Source organism: Xenopus laevis, chromosome 5S (genome assembly GCF_017654675.1).
Source record: "Xenopus laevis strain J_2021 chromosome 5S, Xenopus_laevis_v10.1, whole genome shotgun sequence".
In the NCBI taxonomy this organism is placed as follows: domain Eukaryota; kingdom Metazoa; phylum Chordata; class Amphibia; order Anura; family Pipidae; genus Xenopus; species Xenopus laevis.
In genome coordinates, this window is record NC_054380.1 from 107,725,441 (window position 1) to 107,740,446 (window position 15,006).

Sequence of the window (15,006 nt, forward strand, 5' to 3'; positions counted from 1 at the left end):
AATGACAAATCTTGGACCTACTGTTCACATATAAATACTATAACAGCCCAAAGCCTACTGGATGAGTGGTGCTGAGTTTGATACTTTTCCCAAGGAGGTTTATTATTGCAAACCTAGGCTATGAGATGAGGATCAGGAAGTGGGAGTTTAACAAGTAAATAGTTGTCCTTTTATAAGTGCAATTCTACATCCATTTACATGAACCTAGTCCTCAAATGAGCCCTAAAGGCCCATAAACATGTAGACTCTGCAAACTCTTAGCAGCTCTTTTGAAAAGAATTTCCCATATTATTTTTATTAGTGGTTTACAAGACATAAGCTTCGTTACTATGCTAGAATTCTGCAGAACAATTTTATATAGGGGACATAATAAAGAAAAATACCAAAATTAGCACCAACATAGGACACTTTCCTGCTGGATTTTTGTTCCTGGCTATTTCTGCTCACCTACAGCCCTGGATACCATATATCATCTACTGCTTAACTGCTCTGTGGATATCCTGTATAATTTGAAAAAAACGGTTATTTCCGACAAAATAAATCGTAAGGAATTTATTTTTTTAAATGTCACACTTTCCGTTACATCGTAGATAAGGTTTACAAAAGATTATCAGTTTTTCCAAGAAAAACCTGTATAAATTAAATGATCCAGAAGAAGGTAAAAATACTCCAGATTAGTCCTCTCAGGGTTGTTGGTAATATAGAAACTAAGGGTAACCTTTGTATTTTCTTGTTGCCGTTGCTGAAGACAATAAAATATCAGTGGGTTTGCACGACAAAAGACAGATGAGAATCACATGTCCTACCATTCTTGCTGTTGGTTCATATGAATAAGTATTCAGTCAATATATCAGCAAATGCAAAATCATTGAAAGGATACTTACGATAAAAACCATACCACATCCTGAAGAGTCAAGACTTTGTGCTTTGGTTGAGCTTCCATTCTGATCTTCTGTCCTCTAGAGGAAAAACAAACCAGACATTTAGTACACTTTCTGCTTGTTACATTTAAAAAATATAATATAACCAATAAAGGTTTTATAAGGAAAAACATATGAAAAGAAATCCCTGTATACTGATATCATGTTCTCTTAAAAGACATGGAAAGGCAAATTCCTCCTCGGTGAATTAAATCACTAAGTGCTCCTTTTAAGAACCACATTCATCAATCTGGGAAAAAAGTTGATGAGGGTTAACTGGGAAAAGTTATAAAAATGTTGGAGTGGAGCTGTGCTGTTATTTGCTGGACCAGAGCATTACCTAAGAGGAGGGGAAATATCAAGTGAATGAATTCACTGGGTTGCGCCTAATATCTTAGATATCTTTTAAGGCTTCAACAGCTGCATTTAACAATATCGAATCCCCTCTAAAAAATAATCACAACATCTGCATGAACTACTATCTGGCTTTCATAAGTTACTATTGACAATGAAATGAAGCAATGTCCACTTGAGCCACATCCAAATCCTTTGTTTCTTAAAGGGATACTGTCATGGGAAAAAAAAATTTTTTCAAAATGAATCAGATAATAGTGCTGCTCCAGCAGAATTCTGCACTGAAATCCATTTCTCAAAAGAGCAAACAGATTTTTTTTATATTCAATTTTGAAATTTGACATGGAGCTAGACATAATGTCAATTTCCCAGCTGCCCCAAGTCATGTGACTTGTGCTCTGATAAACTTCAATCACTCTTTACTGCTGTACTGCAAGTTAGAGTGATATCACCCCCTCCCTTTTCCCCCCCAGCAGCCAAACAAAAGAACAATGGGAAGGTAACCAGATAACAGCTCCCTAACACAAGATAACAGCTGCCTGGCAGATCTAAGAACAACACTCAATAGTAAAAACCCATGTCTCACTGAGACACATTCAGTTACATTGAGAAGGAAAAACAGCAGCCTGCCAGAAAGCATTGCTCTCCTAAAGTGCAGGCACAAGTCACATGACCAGGGGCAGCTGGGAAATTGACAAAATGTCTAGCCCGATGTCAGATTTCAAAATTGAATATAAAAAAATCTGTTTGCTCTTTTGAGAAATGGATTTCAGTGCAGAATTCTGCTGGAGTAGCACTATTAACTGATGCGTTTTGAAAAAAACATGTTTTCCGATGACAGGATCCCTTTAACATATAAAACTGGCAATGGGAGCATTGGTATTATTGCAGGAATCAAGCTTTGTTGCAGCAGTGGGTTTGCATGGTGTGCATGGATGTTATTATCGATCAAGGTACAGTAAGTGGAAAATCAAAGTGTTGGTAAGAAGTTCTAATGTTTCAATGTGCATTAATCATTCTTAGCAAAAAGGAGAGAAAATTGCTGGAACTTCCAGTTAACAGTAACTCACCCTTTGCTATAAATCAATAACAAATTCCCAGCTGGTCTCTAAGGGTAGGACTTCACGGACGATTTGTGTGCAATCCGACGCGCTGTGCAAAAACGCAGGTGTCATGTCGGATGCAACAGAAATAAGGTAAGTAATGGAAATGTCGGATGGTATCGCAGCGTTGATCCGATGTGAAACGACTGTCGGATGCAGATGCTGTACGCTGTGTCTGCAACAGTCGCGTCTCGTCGGATCAACGCTACAACTTCATCCGACATTTCCATTACTTATCTTATTTCTGTTGCATCCGATGTGACGCCTGTGTTTTTGCGCAGCGCGCCAGATTGCACGCAAATCGTCCATGAAGTCCTATCCTAAAGCTTCCCAATTTCTATATGTTAAACTCCACATGTGCATTTTATTTCACTCTTAATGGCTGGTTTTGTTCTGATATTTATAACAAAAGTGAATCTTACTGACAATTAATTATTGATTAGTGGGAAGTAGTGTGTTAGTGTTCAACTGGACTTTCCAGCAATCTTCTCTCTTTTCTGTTTGGAACAATTAATGCATGGCATGACCCATGTGACCACCACATGACATAGTAACATAGTAAGTTAGGTTGAAAAAAGACACGTCCATCGAGTTCAACCTTTTAAGTCAATATACGTTTAACTTACCTAACTGCTAGCTGATCTAGAGGAAGGCAAAAAACCAATTCAAAGCCTCTCCAATTTGCCACAAAGGGGCAAATTGACAGGCTTCCAAAATTCTAGAGTGTGGAATCCAATTTCAAATTGTAAATCAAGCAGCTGCAGGGGTAGAGGCCGGGGTAGGAGGTAGAATCCTCACTTAAAGGGGAACTCCGGCTTCCAAACTAAAATTTGATAAAGAAGCCCTCATAACCCAGAAGCCACTAATATACCCATCACACTTATCAGTTTCTTCAAAAAGTATGAATAAATGTCATTTTCTATGCTGAAATCCAGCTGTTTTTGCATCATTTGAAATCCTGGGAAGGAGGGACTAAACTCTGATGTTACAAATTGTAACAACTTCTCTACAGCTTACAGACAGCATGCAGGAACTACATAACCCACAATGCATTGCACTGTGATGTTCTGTTCCTTATTGAAATCATGTGTGCAGGGAATTGTGGGGTTTTGGAGGATGCAGGCTAAGGACAGGTGGCTGCTGATACAAAGTAACAGTAGTCAGCCAGCTCAGCTCAGCAAAGTAGTCAGACAGATCAGCAGGAGAGCAGGGGGACTAGGATTAGAGAACTGTTCCAAACCATTGAAAATCATGAAAAGTCTGAATATTTGTTAATTAATGTATATTGCAAAGTTGCTTGAAATAATGTTTACTTTTCAAAAAGCTCAAGTTATGTTTGTGTGGAGTTCCCATTCAAGCTCCTAAAAGAGAATGAGCTGCAAAAAGAGAAGTTAGCTGCAAAGGTACTCCCTGATGAAGATGCTGTCCTGTGCAAGTTGCAAAGCATGCCTAGATTGCATTTACAACTTGTACAGATAGCTTGGTGCCTCAAAACACATCCTAACAAACATGGCCACTCCTTTCATCATCAACACTGCCACACTTACTGAAATAAAGCATTTTTAACCACCATACTTCTCTCCCTTATTCTGTTTTAGGCTTAAGGTGGGGGAGTGAAGGGCAGTTGTTTAACATTTTAATCTTGGTGCAGCCAGAAGCAGAATAGTGAAAAAGAGATGATATTCAGTATGTTTGAGCTTCCCTCACTAAAGTATGCCTAAAGGTTGTAGGATAAGGAAAGAGGGAGTGAGCCAAAAAATGAAGTATACTTTATGCCCTGATGTACAACAACAATGCCAAACTGGCACTGGTGGAGTCAGAGGGAAAATCTGGTGAAATAAAAACATACTTGCCAACAGCCACTAATTCCCTAAGACAGTCCGGAGTGAAGTGATTAAAGGAGTGTTGGTTATACAAAATGTTGTGGGTTTTTGGGCATGACTGAATGCTTCAGGGTATGGCCAAAAAGGCAAAATCCAAGAATATAGAATATAGTGAAATCTTAACATAGTGCCTCAAATGTGTTGGGCGATAAAGCCCCCCACTTTTCCCCGGTTACATTTTTTGTGCTCTACAGGAACAAGGAGGGGCCACATAGATGCTGCAGGGCGCTCTCTGCGACAGAAGAGTGGAATTTACACTTTAAAGAACAAGAAAATATATCTTACCTGAGAAAGAGTTCTCAACTAGAGTTCAACAATAAAGTCAAACGTACATTGCCGGTGAATTGTCCTTATTGCGAGTAATCAGTCCATACCATCTTTCTATCCCTATCCCTGGTAACCTGTAGGGCAATATCACCTGACGCAAGGTGCCCCTAAGCAGGGCCACCATCAGGGGGCACAGGGAGGACAACTGTACTGGGTCTGGTAGTTAATCTTTAAGGGGGGCCTGACCACACTGCATTTGAAAGGAGCCAAAAGCAGCTACCAAAAGGAGATGAAGAAGAGAAGAAGGAAAATTAAAGACCTTTAAAGGTACGTTCCACTGAACACCAATGGTCTTCTTTTTTCACTTTAATGTGGGACCCTGGCCACCAATGTCTTTTAAAAACTTTTATCAGGGGGGCTGGCCACCAATGTTTTTTTACTTATTGGAGGGCCTGGCCATCAATGTTTTTTGTTTTCTTGTAACTACTTTCCATTTAGTTAAGGCTAATTAAAAATACACTTGAAATAAAGTTTTCTCTATAAAATACCACAAAACATCAGGTCTGAAATTAAAAGCCTGCAATTATCACAGCTCCTTTTGTACAACTTTATCTAAATAGTGTAACCAAACGGACTATTGAATTCCTGTAGTCTGTCACTGACTTACAATTACCTCCGCTAGAGATTCTAACAAATGAAAGAATATCGTATTGCACATTCAATCAACCTTTATCACTGGCTTGGCAGTTTTGTATAGGCAGAGTTAAAAGAGCACTGAAAATATATAGCAAAGCAACTTAATACATTATCTCCCATGTTCTTTCTGTTTAAAGCACATGCATTATCAGAAAACAATAAATTTTCCTTTTTGAATAAGAATGCGGGCAATGGTTGAGTGCACATTGGTGGTTTTAGGAATGGAGAAAGGGGGTGGGTGCATGTTTCATGTTTAAAGGGACCTGCCATGATTTGTATGGTGTAGTTTTTATTTCTAAATTACACTGTTTACACTGCAAATAATAATTACTCTACCATGTAAATGTAAATTTTCATTCCTAAGTCAACAAGTGTATTTTTTTTCGTTGTAATATTCGTGTGTAGGCGGCCATCTCAGTTCATGTTGCTTGGTCATGTGCTTTCAGAAAGAGCCAGTGCTGCATTATGGAACTGCTTTCTGACAGGCTGTTGTTTCTCCTACTCAGTGTTTCTGAAGGAGTCACAGTGGGACATGGATTTTTACTATTGAGTGCTGTTCTTAGATCTACCAGGGAGCTTTTATCTGGGTACCTTCTATTGTTCTGATGATGGGCTGCCAGGGAGGGGGGAGGGAGGGGGTGATATCAGTCCAACTTGCAGTAAAGAGTGACTGAAGTTTATCAGGGCACAAGTCACATGACTGGGGGCACCTGGGAAACTGACAATATGTCTAGGCCCATGTCTGATTTCTAAATTATATATGTAAAAAATTTGTTTTCTCTTTTGAAAAATGGATTTCAGTGCAGAAGTCTGTTTGAGCAGCACTATTAACTGCATTTTGGAAAAAAAAACATGTATCCCGTTAAGCGGCATAGCAGATAAAAGGCAATACAAGCTATAATTTATTGCTCCAAATGCTAGAAATGTATTTCTACTATGCCCCATTGTTCAAAGGTGTTACATGATACAGTCCACTGAAGTTAGCCTGGTGACCGTTGTAAAGAAAACTAAAAATTGTTACAATTCTGTTGAGAAACCATCTATCAGACTATTGATTTTTCTTTCCTTAGTCAAAGTCAAGTGTTGAAGGATCTTGTACAGGTATGGGACATGTTATCCAGAATGCTCAGGGCCTTGGCTTTTTCTGTATGATGGACTTTTACCATAATTCTATTAGAAAGCAATACAAGCACTAAATAAACCCAATAGGCTGGTTTTGCTTCCAATAAGGATTATCTCAGTTTGGATCAAGTACAAGGTACTGTTAAATTATTACAAAGAAAAAGGAAATCATTTTTTTAAATTTTGATTTGGATAAAAAGGTGTCTATGAGAGATGGGCTTTCTGTAATTTGGAGCTTTCTGGATAACTGGTTTCCAGATAACTGATCCCATACCTGTATTTCCTTTTAGCCAAGGCTATCAACTACAAATATAGTTATGTACCAAACCCAAGACTCAGAGGTAAAGTGAAATAAAATGACATTTAATCACCTTAGTTTAAAAGGGTGAAGCAAACCAGCATCATGTTTCCAATGATAATAAATACAACCCATATCTGTACTATAATTTTAGGGTAAATGGGTTAAGAAGCTGGATTGCACGTACCCTAAGGGCATAAATGAATCATGGAATCCAATTTTGTTATGCAAATGGTATGCTTTGTTTACAGTTGGTTAGAACTTGTGGCTCAAAACACTTAAATAAAAGTAGAATTTGCTGTTTGATTCTGCATTGTATGCATGCTATCTAATTTATTATTTTTGCATTTTGATTACAGAGATTCCCTTTAATTAGAGAATAAGCAACAGTTCTGGTGTGATATAAAGTATACAACATCCTACATTCTTTTTTGAGATGAAATACACATGAGCTGCTATTTGTGAATACTGTCCCTAAATTGTTATCAACCTGCTGTAAGCGATTAAACCAGTGGTTGGATCCCTTAAATTCCCACAGTGAAATGCATTAGTAATGTATTAGCACATAACCCAATAACAGATGGTGAAATGGTATGGGGGTGGTGGTTTATAACTCGATTCATTAGCTATATAAAGACTCCTATAATATATATACTGTATACTGCAATTAACGTGGGAAGTGAGTGGTGATACTGGGTTGCATATTAATGCCTATAGCAACTTAAAAAAAAATTCAGTGCTTTATATTAACAAAATGTGATCAATTCAGACAAAACTCCTTTTTTAACTTAGTTTTGGCAAACTTCATAAAAGTTACTGATTCGTAAAAACATTATCTAATAAAAATAACACATTCATTTTAGGTAAGAGAGTTTCAGTATAAAGTCATATTATATAATTTACAGGAGAAGCGTCAGCAACAGTATCAGCCATGTAATAAATGACAAAGTCTAATTGCTTGGTGTTACATGGCCTAATAGCTGGATTTGGTTATTGAAAGGTGAATGTTATCTCCTTGTGTTAGTAATTAGTTTTCTGCATCAAACCTCTGGGAAGGATGGCTGAATGCTTCCAGTGGATAAATATAACATGATTTGCAATTGAAATGAGTTATGTAGGGATGGCATTATTGTTTTCTACTTCAGGTTGCTTCTATTCAGACTGCTTGTGTTGAGATAAAATAAGGAATGAGAAGGAAAAGTCAAGGAAACTGGCATGTCTGTCTCAAAGACTTGGCACTGTGAGAGCTCCCCTCTAGGAAAAGCTATTCATCGTTGTTCTACAAAGTGTGTGTTGCTATGGGTACTGATGTAACCGAGAGAATTGAATAGAAATAAAATGCTTTTTGGAGTATGGTGAAGGTTTATTCACAGGCATTTTATTTTTGCTCAATTTGCAATTAACCTTTTACTGTTTTTTTTCCCTTCCCCTACTTTTTTTTCCCTTTTATACTCCAAAGTCCACATGAAGAAATGTCCCACTAATATTATAGAGGAAATGCATTTCACAACTATTATACGAAAAAAAAGTACTAAGATGTGATTAAAGGGATACTTTCATGGGAAAAACATTTTTTTTTTCAAAATGCAGCCATTGTTGTAGTTGCTCCAGCAGAATTCTCCACTAAAATCAGTCTCTCAAAAGAGCAAACAGATTTTTTTTATATAAAATTTTGAAATCTGACATGGGGCTAGACATATTGTCAGTTTCCCAGCTGCCTCCAGTCATGTGACTTGTGCTCTGATAAACTGTTACTGCCGCACTGCAAGCTGGATGATATAGCCCCATCTGTTTCCCCCAGCAGCCAATCAGCAGAACAATGGGAAGGTAACTAGATAACAGCTCCCTAACACAAGATAACAGCTGCCTGGTAGATCTAAGAACAGCACTCAATAATAAAATCCAGGTCCCACTGCATTGCATTCAGTTGTATTGAGTAGGAGAAACAACAGCCTGCCAGAAAGCAGTTGCATCCTAAAGTGCTGGCACTTTCTGAAAGCACATGACCAGGCAAAATTACATTAAATGGCTGCCTACACACCAATATTACAACTAAAAAAAATACACTTGTTGGTTCAGGATTTAAATTTTATATTGTAGAGTGAATTATTTGCAGTGTAAACAGTGTAATTTAGAAAAAAAAACATCATAAAAATGACGACAGAATCTCTTTTAAATGGAGTCTATGGGAGGTGACTTTCCAGTAATTCAGAGCTTTCTGGATAAGGAGTTTCAAGATAACAGATCACATACCTGTATATACAGTATATATATATATATGGGAAAATTGTGCTTAGTCGGTTGTTTATTTGAGCAAGTACAATTAACAGGTCAGTTTTTCAAGGTAACACTGACCTAATTAGATGTTTATTAAATTATAATCTTTATAAGAAAACTCCATCTCTTCACTGGTCTCTAGATATAAAATTCATTAAGCCTATGTCAGCAAAGTAAATTGACCTACTGTACAATTTGAAGCCAAAAGGAAAGTAGAGGAAGAGGGAAAGGTGCTGTTGTTACCCATTCGACAACTGGAGGGTATCTACTGTAAAACGTTGGCAGATATAAGTAAGTGAGAGTAGTGACTGTATATCACATTTTGAATTTGAATTGGCACTTTACTAGTTTGAATTGAAAGCCATTCGTAGGGTCCAAGAGAGTAAACACAGAAAACCACATCCAACCTTTTGTATATTTCATATTTTTGTTTTTTTCATTGATAACTGTATCTTGCAGCAAGTAGTTTTTTTTTTTTTTTAGCTTTTTGTCACAGGTAATTCTGGTTTGACCAGGGCAAGTGTGAATATGCTAATACCAAGTTGTCAGCTACAGAATAAAATTCAAATTAATGATAAATAATAATAAATATAAATAAATAAAAAAAACTAATTAGACCAAATACAAATTGTCTTAGAATACAACTGCCCACATTTGACTTCATGTCCCTTTCATGTCCCTAGTGAATATTAAAGGTGGGAAATAAAAGGATATTCATCAGGAGCTGCACTGCAAACTATGCCACTCAGATAAGCCAAGATGGAGACTGCCATGGATTGTCAAGCACAGAGATAGATATCTTCACAATTATAACAAGGGGGAATTACAGGACACAGGATAAAAGGAGACCTTATCCACAGTACAATGGATTAGAGGCTCGACGTTCCAGCCTGTCCATAAAGATGGTGCAGTGTTCATCCCTTGTGAAGGAAAGGTAGTTTGTAAGTAGTTTATCAGTGCAATCATCTTCTGTTTTTTTTAAAGGGATCCTGTCATTGGAAAACATGTTTTTTTCAAAACGCATCAGTTAATAGTGCTACTCCAGCAGAATTCTGCACTGAAATCCATTTCTCAAAAGAGCAAACAGATTTTTTTATATTCAATTTTGAAATCTGACGTGGGGCTAGACATTTCATCAATTTCCCAGCTGCCCCTGGTCATGTGACTTATGCCTGCACTTTAGGAGAGAAATGCTTTCTGGCAGGCTGCTGTTTTTCTTTCTCAATGTAAGGAATGTGTCATGGGTGAGACATGGGTTTTTACTATTGAGTGCTGTTCTTAGATCTACCAGGCAGCTGTTATCTTGTGTTAGGGAGCTGCTATCTGGTTACCTTCCCATTGTTCTTTTGTTTGACTGCTGGGGGGGAAAAGGGAGGGGGTGATATCACTCCAACTTGCAGTACAGCAGTAAAGAGTGATTGAAGTTTATCAGAGCACAAGTCACATGACTTGGGGCAGCTGGGAAATTGACAAAATGTCTAGCCCCATGTCAGATTTCAAAATTGAATATAAAAAATTAGTTTGCTCTTTTGAGAAATGGATTTCAGTGCAGAATTCTGCTGGAGCAGCACTATTAACTGATTCATTTTGAAATTTTTTTTTTTCCCATGACAGTATCAGGACTGTAAGGAACAGGACTGGCAAATCCAAGCATAATCTCCACGCATGTCCATGCACCTGCCATTCACCCACCCATTTCAGTATTAGGACTGGTAAGACCCAGCAAAATCCCAAAGCAATTTAGCATTAAGAAAATACCAGACCACTCAACCAATATGTTTCTTAGACACTGTGGATAGAAGACAGTAGCTATAATGAGCTCAGACAACCTACTGCTTACTGCAACCCAAGTAAGTAAGAGAGTGGTCCTAGCAGGCTGGGCAGCAAGCAGAGGGTTAAATTAATGCTGCAAATTGCGCCTGCAGATGCTATTCTAAACACTGCCATTAAAGCTGAAATTCTAAAGCTGCATAAGCTGAAAAATCTACATCAAAGTGTTGTGTATATTCAGAAAATGCTAACTTCTATATTGTGCAGGCTTTAATGGATAATGTGTGAATAGAAAAGCGCACAAAAAGGTTTCCCATTCCAGTAACAGCTTGAAAACATCAATGCTCTTACTGAAATCATTAAAGGAAACTTTGACATATCATCCATTGTATAAAAACAGTGCTGAAAAAGGTTCTGCTGATATAAAAGTATATTTAATATATCTACAACATTAGGAAGCCGGGTCATGGTGGTCACAATGGAGAAAATGGTTCTCCTGGTAATTAGCTTTTCAGCACACTGAGCCTACTCATCTTCAGCAATTAATGAGACAATAGACTCAGGCCTGACACATTTCTAAATTGAAAGAGTGTTTTCAGTCACTTTGATATTGTTTGCACTGAAACCATGTGCTATGCCACCATATTAATGCTAATATAAGCAAGCTTCATCTCGATAGTTTAGTACCAGGGGATGTTTTAATATTCATATTAGCTGTTGAATGGTAACACATACATTTTTTTTCTTTGTAAGCAGACTTACCTGATTTGCAGCATTCTCCTTTAAATCCTGATCTGGATCCATATCTAGCCTGTTAAAGGACAAAGCACATGTTTAGGAATCTTAAGTACAGCTGAGCTATCCCTACTCCACTACATTACATACACCAGTTACAGACACTTTTTCGGTTTGGGATTTGGCCTTTTTCAGCAGGATTCAGATTTGGCCGAATCATTCTGCCCAGCTGAACTGAATCTGACTGAATCCTAATTTGCATATGACACACAACGCCATACAAGTCTATGGGCGTCATTTGTTCGGCGAAACAAGGCGAAAAAAATGCGCCCATCCCTAATTCATTCACTTGTCCAAATTTCAACAGTTCGGCATTGGTCAAATCCTTTTAAAAATTATTTGATTCAAGCAAGTCCTGAGGCTGAAACAAATCCTCTATTCGATGAAACCCTGTTTTCTACAAATTCAGGCTTTTACTGTATCTCTGCATCCAATATTTTCTTTTCTAAAATTATAGAGAAATAACCCTTTTGTAAATAAAGTAAGCAAACTAATTGCCTCAACTGTGCCGTATCCGCAGCAAAATCCATGTACAATACTATTTAGTTAACTGTAACAAGTCAGGGTAAAAAGCATCTGAATACATTTCCCCAAATTGATGCCAGCAAACCAGTTCAGTTACAACAAAACACGTTAGCTGTACACATACAGACTCACTGCTTATGAATTCAGAACAGTGCAGGATATTATCCTTAAAACAGACATACCGTATATACTCGATTATAAGCAGTCCCGAGTATAAGCCGAGGTACCTAATTTTACCTCCAAAAACTGGTAAAGCTTATTGACTCGAGTATAAGCCTAGGGTGAGAAAAGCAGCTAAAAATTGAGGGTTTCTGCTCCCATTGGAGGTGCCGGCGTCTCGTTTTTGGATGCCGGCGACCATTCTTGGACTCCGACGAATATTCTTGGAGACTATTCCTGGACGCCAGCGACCGTTTTTGCGATTGACCCGAATATAAGCCGAGGTAGAGTTTTTCAGCATATTTTGGGGGCTTATACTCGAGTATAAAACTTCAAGATCGGTGTGGATCGGTGGTAAATGTCAACATAGATTCAAGTGACTTAATTAGGTGCTAATGCACGATTCTGCATAATAAATAGGTCAGTTAAATTATCTGCCCAAACCCTCCCTTACAATATTCCCACACGTGTCAATCTGCCTGTCTATGTGGGGAACAGTGGGAGCTGAACTCCTGTCCACCTAGGCAATACGTGTTTCGCTGACACTGCAGCATCCTCAGGGGCATAAGTGATGGACGCGATGCTGACCGAGGTTTAAATAGGCTCCAGACACCATCTGAATTTCTGCATGGTTTCTCCTTCTATATCACTTTTGGTTTCAGTATAGCATGTGTGCTAGATGTCCCAGAAGTGTGGCACTGTTAATTGCCAGATTACTCCATGAGTAACCTTATGCCCTTAGTTTATTGTTTAAAGTTAGCGGGCGTGTCGGGCATTTTGTAAATCTTGCAAAAAACTGTCATTACACTTTCATTGTATTGCCCTAAATCCCAGGGTGTAAGATTGGTACGATAATGGGCAGTATTGTTAAAAGGACAGGTTCCACTGAGCACCAATGGAACTAAAGAACACAGTGGTTAACAGCACCTCTAATAATGGAACCTATTAATAACAGAAATGTATATTGAACCCATTAAATTTGAAAAATATAAGGAACATACAATTATTTTAAGGTGTATAATTTATGCTTCTTGATCTTAAATCTTATACACAGGTATGTGACCTGTTAACCAGAAATCACCGTACCTTTATTCGACTAAAAATCAATAAAACTAACTCAATAGGCCTGTTTTGGCTCCAATAAGAATTAATTACATCTTAGTTGGGATCAAGTTCATGGTTCTGGTATTTCTGAGAAACACAGCTGTAGTACAGGATGCACGTTGTGAATTGTTAGAGAGAGAATGCAAGCAGGTAAAATCTAAAAGGTGGGGTATCATTCTCCCTAGGGGCCAACACTGCAAAGGACAGCGGGAGAGACTGTCCCTCAGGATATTCTATGTATAGCCGCAGCTGTCAGAGAAAATGAAGAAAGTCTAACAATCATTATGCATGATGGATTTCAGTTGCAGTGTGCAATGCTGTTAGGTTTTGTTTTATATTATCACAGCCCTGCCTGTCTCCTGGCATTCCTAGCAGCAAGGAAAGACTTCTTAACATAGCTTTTGAAATTGTGGACTGTAAGACTGCAACTGTCCTCCAATTTAAAGGGGAAAGCCATAACCTTGTCAAAGACAGACAGTTTGCAGTGGCTAAACGCACACACGGTATTTTCTGTGCATCATTTGTAGCCATTCAATCTGATTTACTGGCAGAGCTGCAGTGTTAAGAGCACATAATGCAGATGCTTGGTCAGAACCCATGGAGTACCTTTTCCTGTGCCCTGGTGGCATCCGGGTTGCCTTTTTCATTAAGCCAAAATATTTGAAATCTCTGCTTGAGGTGTTATCAATGAGGAGAGACTTTTGAGAAATGTAAAACTTTAAAAAATTTATAATAAAAGTTACATATTAACTTGAAATGCTAAAGATCAGGTGTATTTTTTCTTGTTTCATTGTTACACCCATGTAAGTATACGTTAACATATATTGGGGCCGATTCACTAAAGGTTGAAAAAGTGAGTGTTATTTATAGCATGCCTTAAAAATGTTATCACTTCTGATATTTTTAGAATTAATGGTCGATTCACTAAAAGTTCACTTGTCTAACTTAAGAAGTGATATTTTTTTACGTTCATTTTAGCTGAATTGTGTGCAGTATTTTACAACATGCATTATTTTCTGGGATATTTTAAGGCATTTGATATTATCACACGTTATTCGTGCAATCTACAGCACCTAAGACATTTGGGATGCCACTGGCAGAGTAGAAGTCTCTTATTACAGTATTCTAGTCATTCTTTTCCCTGGGAAACATAATATAATTCCATGACACATTCTGGATCTGCCCAAGGTATTATGAAAATGTGTTAGTGGCTGTAGATAAGTTTCCAGTTCCTCATAAAGGTCTTTAATTGCTGCCCTACAGCTCCTCACTACATCTGATGTTGTTTAGTAATTCCTACTCCTAGGAGGTGTTAAATTTCACAGTAATTATCACACTATTTTATGTTTTTATATCTTGAAAGATGTTAGTGAATAATGCTTAAGGATTAATTTTATTCTATAAATATTGCAATGCGATTAGAATACCGCTGTGCAGAAATGTAGAATTAACGCTTGCGATATGTCTGTTAACGCATGCGAAAATACTTTGATGCATCATTCCTTAAATAATGCGTCTTAAATAACGCACAAAACTGGCTGTTAAAGAATATCGACCTTTTGTGAATCAGCCCCATTAAGTTTGTGTAAATTTATATACTCAATGCAGCTTTCGGGGTCACAATGAGTCACTACATTTAAATTAAAGATGACTAGTTGGCAAGATTAGTGATGGGCGAATTTATTCGCCAGGCGCGAATTCACAGTGAACTTGCGCGATTCGCCGCCAGCGAA

The 15,006-nt window shown here is 37.8% G+C and overlaps 1 pseudogene; it reads right to left on the reverse strand.

Moving 5' to 3' along the window:
* LOC108717464 overlaps positions 1-15,006 on the reverse strand; it is a 330,982-nt pseudogene that overhangs the window by 73,541 nt on the left and 242,435 nt on the right.